Source organism: Panicum virgatum, chromosome 9K (assembly GCF_016808335.1).
Source record: "Panicum virgatum strain AP13 chromosome 9K, P.virgatum_v5, whole genome shotgun sequence".
Classification (NCBI taxonomy): Eukaryota; Viridiplantae; Streptophyta; class Magnoliopsida; order Poales; family Poaceae; genus Panicum; species Panicum virgatum.
The window spans coordinates 9,645,929-9,656,798 of NC_053144.1; positions in this window are offsets into that span (position 1 = coordinate 9,645,929).

Below are 10,870 nucleotides of genomic sequence, written 5' to 3' on the forward strand. Positions count from 1 at the left end.
TGTTCATTTACATTCACACACACTCACAACAGAATCCACGTTGGGCTCAATTCTACTAGTACAGATTTTTTTTCTACATAATACTACTATATACAACTTCGAGGTCAAAACAACATAGAAGTAGAACAACACAACAGTTGGCCTCATCCTCAGCCATGCGGATCTCATTGACCTTGCAGTAGTACAAGAGGACGCGCATATCCCTCCTGTAACAGCCCTATGTTGTTAGCGAGTTAAACATGGCATCATGTGCATCATTAAGCTTTAAACATAATTAGCTCACACTTAAGGAGAGAATTAAACCTTGGGCTAGTCCACTATTTTTGGTAGTGGCGGACAGTCCGCCCCTATACGGCGGACGGTCCGCAGTTATGCCACGTGGCCGACCACAGTTAACTTCGGACACATCGACATCACTGCCACGTCACCCATCCGCGGACGGTCCGCTCCTCACTTGAGGACGATCCGTCAGTGCATCTCTGGTGCGTGTCATGCGCGCAGAGTCTGGGCGCCACGTCCCACCCTCGGGTCCCACTCGTCAGCCCGACCCCTCTTCACCTGGGAACCATCTCCCAGCCCTCTCTCTCCCACTCTCCCCAAACACTTCTCTCTCTAGCTAAGCCATGGAGGAGCTCCCCTTTCTCCTCTCTTGCCATTGAAGCCCTACCTCGCCGGAGCATCGCCGGAGAACGCCAAGGAACGATGCCGACGAGCTACACCGCCCCGATCTCCTCTTCTTCCTTGGGGAGGAGCTTCCCCAACAAGTTCTTCTTCTACTCCATCTCCTCCTTCAAGCCCCAAGCAAGGAAGACAACCCCGAGCTACTCCAAGCCTTCCCCGTCACCTTGAAGCCCTTGCCGGTATCCTACTCGACGCCGGTGAGTGTTTCCCCTCCCCGATCCATCCCCCATTGTCCTAGGATTTGAGGCCAAGAACTCACCTAGAGCCCAATCACCATTGTTGACCTAGAGCTTCGAAACCCTAATGCATGTGAAGTTTAGTTGCCAAAGTGAACTCCCTAAACTCCCAGGAACCTTTAGGAACAAACCCCACGTCGAACCGTGGCTGGAATCACCGGCGGCGAACTCGGCGGTGAGCCTCGGCCGTGTCGCGGACGGTCCGCCCGACAAGGCCGGACGGTCCGCCAGCTCCTAACAAAAACCAACAGAGACTCTGCACGATTCTTAGCCTTTCACAAATTGAGAGGCGGACGGTCCGCTCAACCCACGCGGACGATCCGCGATTTAGTCAGAGAGCATGTTTTCACCCCAACACGGTCCGCGATTGACCTGCGGACAGTCCGCTACTCGGTCCGCCGTTCATACCGGACGGTCCGCTTCTCCCATGCCAGACGGTCTGTATTTAGTGGTTCTTTACCCTTACACTTAACTATGATTAATCTACATATGTACTACATATCTAGTCTATTTTGTCATAGTTTTGCAATGTTAAATCATATCTTCTCATACCATTTGCATACCATGTCAATCATTCATGGCATATTTATTTATCATGCATCATTGCACTCGTGTAGAGACCGTGACGCCGGAGTGTAAGGATCACCGGGGTGTCCGACCCTAGAGGGGGAGGGGGTGAATAGGGTCGCTAATCGCTTTTCTATCCTAGGGCTCAATCTAATTGCATAAGATAAACCTAACACGTCCTACACATGCTAGTTATGACTAAGGTTTATCTATGCTACCCTCTACTTACCCCAAAAGACTTGCAACCTATAGCCAATCCTAATCAAACTAACTAGGAAAGTAAAGGTAAGCAAGAAAGAGTAAATGCGGAAACGTAATGCGGTAAGTAAAGCGGTAAGGGAGAGGATATGCAAACTCCCGTGAAGACACCAAGACACACGATTTAACGTGGTTCGGTTAGGACACCAAAGTCCCTCCCTACGTCCACGGCCACTTGCTCACAAAGAACAAGTGTGATGCCTCTCTAGGAATGCATGATCTTATCTTTACAATTGGTATTTACATTTGGTATCTTTTATGCCTTCCTAGAAATATCATATGGTAGGTTGTTTTGGTACTAACTTCTTATCTAGTGCAACCTACATGGGCAAAAACCGTTGCTTCACCATGACACATATTTTCGAAAGAAAATACCAAAGTCTACAATTGGTATCAATCCTATCCTTGGTATTCATTTGGTGTCATGTTTTTCAAGTTATAGAGTTTGATCCCCATTATGTGAATTACAAGTGCATACATTTGATTAAGTGATTCAAACACTAATGCACACATTTAGGGGGAGCTAACTCTATAGCTTGTGTTTTTGTGACTAACATGCTTTACAAGTGCTATTTGTTGTAGTCACACTCCTTTTTGTCCATATGGTAATACACTCAATCCCTCGATATCAAGATAATACACATTGCAATTAACCTTACATTTGGTATCAATGGATCAAGAAAGATTGGACAAGGGAAGAAGACCAAGCCATAACTCCCAAAAGGTTAAAGAGATAAATGATATAGGGAGGCATGGCTAGTCACCTAAAGCTATCTCCATGAATTCAATTTCTTTTGAACACTACCCCTACAAGTCACAATTGGTATTACAATGGATGTCAAGATAGGAGGTGCCACAAGTTTTGAAAAAGGGGGAGCTTGTTCAAACAATGGGAGATATGCCTAATCTAGTTGGTATAACACTCTATCACTAGTGAATTTCTTTTGCTACTAATGATCCTTGTTGCTAGTGGTTATGAAGCTTTTAGGTGTTTGATGACAAAGGGGGAGAAAATGTACCCTAAAAACAAGCAAGTGATGCCATTAGCAAGGGGGAGGAATGCAAAATGCAATGCAAAGGATGCATGGTGATAGGGGGAGGTACTTAGTCAATGTGGGGGAGGAATGCAAAATGCAATGCAAAGGATGCATGGTGATAGGGGGAGGTACTTAGTCAATGTGGGGGAGAAGTGCAATTTGATGATCCCATGGACTAAGGTACAAATTTTTTCATTGCTCATATAGTTCAAACCACACACAAGCCTTTGTTCTACAATTCTTTCTACAATTGATATCAAGGGCTCTTTAAAATGAGCATTGAAATGTCATCCAAGCAAGCTAAGTAGTTTCTAACTTTTCAAATTGGTATCAACTTCATATTCTTGAAATTCATCTTGCTTGTTTTGGTTGTGTTGTCATCAATCACCAAAAAGGGGGAGATTGTAGCGAAAATGGCCTCTCATGCCATATTTCAATATAATATTTTGGCGATTGATGACACACGCAACACTTGAACTAATGTGTTTGCTTAGATGATATACTCAGGCTTTTAGGTTCAAGTAATGACAAAGAGAAGAGAGGCGAAGCTAGGCCCGAAGGGCCGCCCCTACGGGGGTTCCGCCCCTCGCGGGTCTCAGGGCAGCGCCCTGAAACCTAAAAGAAATCAAGTCACCGGTTGAACCGACGCCAAGCAAATTACACACGTTGGTGCATTGACTTGAGCACGTCTGGGAGTTTTAGTATCACCGGTTAAACCGACGTAAGGCAAAATGTACTCATCGGTGCAATGACAGAGATGGCCTGCGGGCTAGGGTTTGGCACCGGATGAACCGACGATAGGAAGTTTGAATACGTCGGTGCAATGGCAGAAGCAGACCAAGAAAAATGCATACATCGGATGAACCGATGATGCACCGGTTAATGGCGTCGGTGCAGTTGTCCAGAGAGTTTGTTTTTCAAGGATCAGAGGACAGTTGCACTCACCGGTTAAACCGACGCTAACATTACATACACTGGTCGATTGCGTCGGTTGATTGCCCGTACACGTAACGGCTAGTTTTCAGTGGGCAGTTTAGTATCACCGGTTAAACCGACGATGGCAATTTTGGGAGCATCGGATTAACCGGTGTTAAGCACATTTCTGGCAGGTTTTCCCCAACGGCTATATTTGCTTGTGCTGCCTATATATACCCCCAAGGCCGCACCATTTGAGTGTGCTGGAGTTCAAAGAAGTATACTAGAGCTAAAGATCATCTCCAACCACCATAGAGCTTCATTGTACATCATATAGGCTTAAGCACACTTGTGAGAGTGCTTAGTGCTTGTTTAGGCTTAGTTCTTGAGAGAACTAGCTTGTACATCATATAGACTTTCTCTCAAGCTTGTACATCATATAGACTTTCTCTCAAGCTAGTTCTCTCAAGAACTAAGCCTAAAAGCCCCCGTAGGGGCGGCCCTTCGGGCCTAGCTTCGCCTCTCTTCTCTTTGTCATTACTTGAACCTAAAAGCCTGAGTATATCATCTAAGCAAACACATTAGTTCAAGTGTTGCGTGTGTCATCAATCGCCAAAGTATATGCGTCTTGTTTGCGCATGAGTTACTATATATATATATATAATGTCATTGATTGCTTAGAACCTAATTGATGCATTATCAACTTTGATTAGGATACCATCCTTAGATGAGTATGCTTGAATAGGTGTCACGAACTATATGCTTAGCCATGCTTAGCTACGGTACAAGATGAGAGGTGGCAAGGTCACCACCACTCGCGAGCTATAGGATGTTTGATTAATTTACATGATTAGTCAAGAATGGATAAAAGTTGAGCAAATATGAAAGATGATTCGGACTTGGGCAAGTATGATAGGGTCATGTTGGGATGGAGCTCACATGGTTAGTCTTGCTTGAGTTGATTAAGGATCGATGCGTAATCACTTTGAAACTTGAGCACCTTTCCGTACAAATCACATACTTTATAATGGGACAGAAAGGCAATTAGCATGAGTCACACCTTGCCTTGATCGGATTTGGTGCGAGTTGTGATGGAGTGTGATCGGCGGGTCCGGTGCACTTGTCCTTCTCGACCGTTCGCTCATAGCCGGTTGTGTTTGTGTGAAAGGTTGAGGCATGAATCAACACTTATCCTTGGCCGTGGGTATGGTCGTTGGTCTTGTTCTCGTGTGGGAAAAGTTGTACACCCCTGCAGGGTTTTTGATCTATTGCAATAGCCGCGCTCTCAGACATTGAGCACGCTCTTGTACTTTGACTTTAATGTATAGTTACCGAGGAAGTTCATGGAAGATTAAGCTTATGATTTATGAACACTTTACTTATGTAATTGTTTGATGCATGCTTTAGAGATCATAGATGCTCTGTCTTTTGCTTATTACAACTTTATCAAAGTTAGATGCTTTTATGCAAAAGTTAAATACCATACCCTATCCTTGCTACTAACCAAATGTATTCTCGTTGAGGTCGGGATAGTATATACCCATATTGGATAAGCCCTGCGAGTACCTTTTGTACTCATGGTGCTATCGTTAAAGTTGTTGCAGGTGATCTACAGTCGGATGCCGTCTTTGGGTACTTCTACCCCGCGGACAGAGGTGCGGGTGAGGAGTAGATGGCCGGTGGCTATGAGAAGGGCACTATCGGCATATAGTGTTAACCTTCTATTTTGTACTATGTATAGAATGAGCGCGACGTAAAACTTTCCGCTGCAAAAATTCTGAAACTTGATGTCCTTGTACTTGAACCTCTTTTATGTAATCTAAACTCTATGTACAGTTGTGCTTGTGTGACGATGTCTACATGTTGTGCAAGTGGAGTGTGTTTAAATCCTGAGCGGTGCTCATGACACATTCCAAGAACTACCGGAGTTGGCCCTTTTTAATCTAGTTGATCAATGGACGATAACTTGATTAAATGGGATCAACTTGGACTGGTTCCTCACAGCGTGGCATCAGAGCTATGGTTGCATTCCATGCATGGTTATCACTAAAATTTTGTTGTGAGGCACGTTTAGGAACAAAATGGTGATCACTAATAATCAATTGTTTGTAGAATTTTGCTTTTCTTAAGGCTATATGCTTCTATTGTATATATATATCTTATCTTCCATGGAGCTACTTTTCTTACCTTGAGGGCTGCACATTAGTTATTATAAATATGTTCACTAACTCATCTTGTCTTACTCATGATAGATGAACGGAAACTTGGGCCAATTGGTCTTGGTGACTCGGGCCGAGGAGGCGGAAGGCTTTCCTCCACTCCTTGCCGAGATGCTTTGGAGAGGCAATTTCTCGCAGAGGCCGGAGTATTCGGTCTTTGCGAGGGGACTTAGGCCGGGCATGGTGGACTACGTTGCCACCGTGTTCATCCCAAGACGCTTTGTTGAAGGGGTCACGGAAGCTCACAGTATTTCAGCTCATGGAACTTCAGTTGAGATGGCAATCCAAGAAGTGGCGTAAGGCTATGGCAATTCTCCGCCAAGAAGTGATCGAGTTGGAGCGTCACCCATTCACTCACTTCCCAATTCAAGGACCATTGCAAGGTGTGAATGTGTTTGAGATGGGAATGGGAGGTGCTAGCTTGTATGGAAGGCGTATGTCTGAGTTGGTGGCGGCACAAGACCGAAGCCTCCGTTGCATCCGAGCGGAGTTAAGGGAGACAAGACGTCGGTTCAATGAGTTGCAACGCACCATGGATATGTATGTTCGCATGGGCTGCGTGCCTCAAGATGTGTTGTATGGACCCAATGATTACACCCCACATGAGGCTGCACCATTGGAGCTTCGCTTTCCTTTAGTTCAAGGCATATATCTTCCTCAACATGTGGTGGGGCAAGCATGTTGTTGACGCTCCTTAGCGCCCCAATTTATATACTACAAGCGCGCAGGATCGTGTAGCTTTTCCCTTAGAGTATTCCCCCAAGGTTTATTAATCCGTGGATCGACAAAGAACTACCCAAGGTTTTCCATCTAATCTAACGGATCTATCCTAACATGAAGCATGAATTGCACATATAGAGTAACCTTTAATAGATATGAGTGTTGTGTAAAGGTTGATCTTATCCATGAACATAGGCGTAACCATAGCAAAAACCAAAGACATGACTAGGCCTATTGTCATCTAGTTGTAGTTTAAGCTAACGAGCAAATAAATCATGCATCTCAATCAATGGCATCTTTAAACCCAAAATCTCCAATCCGATCCTTCGATACCCCATCTACTTAAAGCAACGCCCTGTCACGACGCCCCCTTTGGACGAAAGCATTCTGAAGCAAGTCGAACGCCCTTTGGTAGTTCCGCCATGAACCTCTAGCCACCATGACTACAAGATCATGCTAAGCGATCTATCTCGATAATAGATCTAGGATGAAGCAAACCCAAAGAAAAGAACGAAATCGAAAGAGAGAACATGGTCGCTAAAAGATTCGGAAGACATGATTATCATTACTCACATAATAGATTCGTTTGGATCGCCACCACCGAGTACATACCATTGACGACTCCAACTAGCTCATGAACTCCACCATGGCACAACCACGCAGGGAGGCCATGGCGGCTAGGGACAGCCTAAGCCATCTCCTAGACAACTTCGAAGACTTGCGGCGGCCGTCGTCTCCCTCCGATCTTGGCCCTAGGTTTTCGTCAAGTTCTGTGTGGATGGATGCCCCGAGTTGAATAAGGTGCGAGCTATTTATAAGCCGAGGAAGCCACCGGTCGAAGGGGAGGCCGAACCGCCTCGGAAACGGGCTAGGCCGGCCGGCTCATGGGCCTAGGCCGGCCGGCCTATGCTCTTTCGGGCCCGCCTCGGTCTCATCTTTCGCATGTAGACTCCTCGCATCTTCTAGAGTTTATGTCCTTCACGATTGCACCCCTTTGGACGTCGTTATCTTGGAGATATCTTCGAGGAAAGGATAGGATAGGGAATCCTTCCTTAAATCTTCATTTGCTTTGCTTAATTCCGAAATATCTTGATCTCATCTTCGTGGGCTTGGTCCTTTGGGCTCTCTTGGAGGAAGGATGTGCATGAATGGGCTTTGAATCAACATGGGATTTGGTCCTTCCTTTGGGCTTTGGCCTTCGTCTTTCTCCGTGTTAGCGCTCGATCACGGGCCTCGTCATTTCATGCTCCAAAATAGGCCAAAAACCTGCAAAAATGAAGTTCCTCCAAAATATATGTGTAAGTGTGAAAATGACCAATAATTAAATCGGGGTTAGGACGGTTAGTGATTTTGATATCAAATTCATGCCATTATCAAGGATAAACAAGGGATAAAATGGGTACTTAAGGAGCGCCAACACACGTATGTCTAATGGGCTGCATGTGCGCCGCTTTGCCCCCACAACTTTGACTAGAGAAATCATCTTTGGTGGTGAACATGCACCCCTCACTCACCCGGAGAACCCCGAAGACACCGGATCCCCTCAATATCGTCTTCTTGATGACTTCCCACCATACTTCGCGAGAGGTCCCTATAGTCCCTTCTAAATATTTATGTAAACCTATGGCGGTTATGAGACTCTTCGAGCTATGTGACTCGTTATAATGTACCACCTATTTTATGTAATCGAATAGTTAATTGGTGAGACCGTGTGAGACACTAGTTAGCTATATGCCTATGTAATGTACTATTATATATTGTCTATGTGGACCTCCGTTATGTTAGTTGTGTGCCGTGTTATTTGTGCGTATGGCTGCGACATGTCATCATTTATCATCATTCATGCATGTTTCTTTTAAGAATATGGGGGGTACTAGATATATGATTAAGGTTACTTCCTATAGGTGATTCTTAGTGTTGTCCAAAATTCTTTAGTCTCATTGTTCCTTGATCCATCCTATCTATGATGTTAAATTTTATTCTCACACATTTGTGGTTGATATCTTACATAGTTGTGCAATTTTCTTTGTGTAATATCAATTTTCCTTTCTCCCGGTCACTAACTTCCTTTGTGGTTGGCGGCAGGATGGTCGAAAACTCTGGTGCCGGTGGTGATAATGGCGAACCGCCTCTCCCTCCTCCTTCTCCTCCTCCTTTGCACCAAACCATTGTGGAGATCCTTAGAAGGTCGGAGGAGAGCCGACAAACGCAAAATCAGATTATGCAAGCCATTGTGCAGCACTTGGGTGGGCAGAGACATGGTGGTCAACGCCATGGTCATTCCGCTTTCATGGCCACCGACCCTCCTATCTTTTGTGGATCAAAGGAGCCTTTGGATGCTAATTTTTGGCTGCGTACCATAGAGGAGAAATTTGGTCTTATTCAGTGCAATGATCAAGAGAAGGATAATTATGCGGCTCATCAACTTCGAGATGCCGCGAGAGCTTGGTGGCATGGATACAAGGCACAAGTTGGAGAAGGTCACCAAGTGACTTGGGATGAATTTCGTGAGGCTTTTCGAGCATATCACATTCCCAAGAGTGTGCTCAACATCAAGAGGGATGAGTTCCGCAGATTGCGCCAAGGCAACAAGCTCGTGATGGAGTATGTCAACACCTTCAATTATCTTGCCCAATATGCCTTGGAAGATGTCAACACGGATGAGAAGAAGCAAGATCATTTCATGAATGGGCTGTCTTTGAAGCTACAATCTCATCTTTCCACCACGGATTTTCGGGATTTCAATGACATGGTTAGCAAGGCGATCAAGGCCGAGTACAAGATGAATACATTTGAGAATGAGAACCGTAAGATTGATATGGAGAAACACAAGCGGGTTGCCTCTTCTTCAACCGGTGGTAACTCGCAACGCCCCCGCACGGGACTTCCTCCTCCACCCCGTGCGCCAGGTTTTGGTGCTCCTCAACCCATGTGGATGGCACGCCGTCCTCCGACTCCCCAAGGTCTACCTCCTCGTGCTCCGGGGCAGCCGGGAGGCGGTGGTGGAAATACCTCTCGTGGGCCATGCTTCAATTGTGGCGGGCAAGGCCACATCTCTCATGAGTGTCCCTCTCCAAGAAAGGGTGGAGCCGGCAATACTCCAAACCCACCAACTCCTCCTCCTCGCCAAGATGGGAGGAATGGTCAAAATTCCAAACGTGGCAAGTTGAATCATATCACGGCGGAAGAAGCTAGTGAGGACATGCAAGTTCTTGTTGGTATGGTTTCTATCAATTCTAAACCCACTCGAGCATTATTTGATTCCGGTGCATCTCATTCCTTCATGAGTAGAAAGTTTGCCATAGAACATAATTTTCCTATCCGAGTAGTGCCTACTCCTTTTATCATTGATGTTCCCGGAGCAACATTAGTTTCTAAGGAAGTGGTCAATTTAGCTCAACTTGAAATTTCGGGACTAAAATTCATAGTAGGCCTTGTGGTCATTGATCTAGAAGAATTGGATATCATTATTGGGATGAATAGGATGACTAAACATGATGGTGTTATTCGGTGCAATCCTCGCTCTATTGAACTTAGGCACCCTTCCGGAGTGTGAGTTAATCTTTATCTCCATGAGAAACTTGGTTCTCAACTTCATACTCTTAATGCCACTATTTTGCCGGAGTTAGAGGCAATTTCGGTAGTGTGCGAATTTCCGGATGTATTTCCCGAGGAATTACCGGGGATGCCTCCCGACCGGGAAGTCGAGTTTGTTATTGAGCTACTCCCTGGAACGGCCCCGGTATCTAAAAGGCCCTATCGTATGCCTCCCAATGAGCTAGCTGAATTGAAGAAACAATTGCAAATTCTTCTTGACAAGGGATTTATTCGTCCGAGCTCCTCATCTTAGGGATGCCCGGTTCTATTTGTCAACAAGAAAGATGGTAGCCTAAGGATGTGTGTGGACTATCGGCCGTTGAATGAAGTGACCGTGAAGAACAAATATCCTCTTCCTAGGATCGATATCTTATTTGATCAACTAGTGGGTGTTAAATTCTTCTCCAAGGTTGATCTTCGTTTGGGATATCATCAAATCAAAATTTGAGTGGAGGATATCCCCAAAACGGATTTCTCTACTAGATATGGGCTTTATGAGTACACGGTTATGTCCTTCGGGTTAACCAATGCCCCGACATATTTCATGTATCTCATGAATTCTATCTTTTTCGAAGAGCTTGATGTCTTTGTGGTGATTTTTGTCGATGACATTCTTATCTTCTCCAAGACCGAGGAAGAG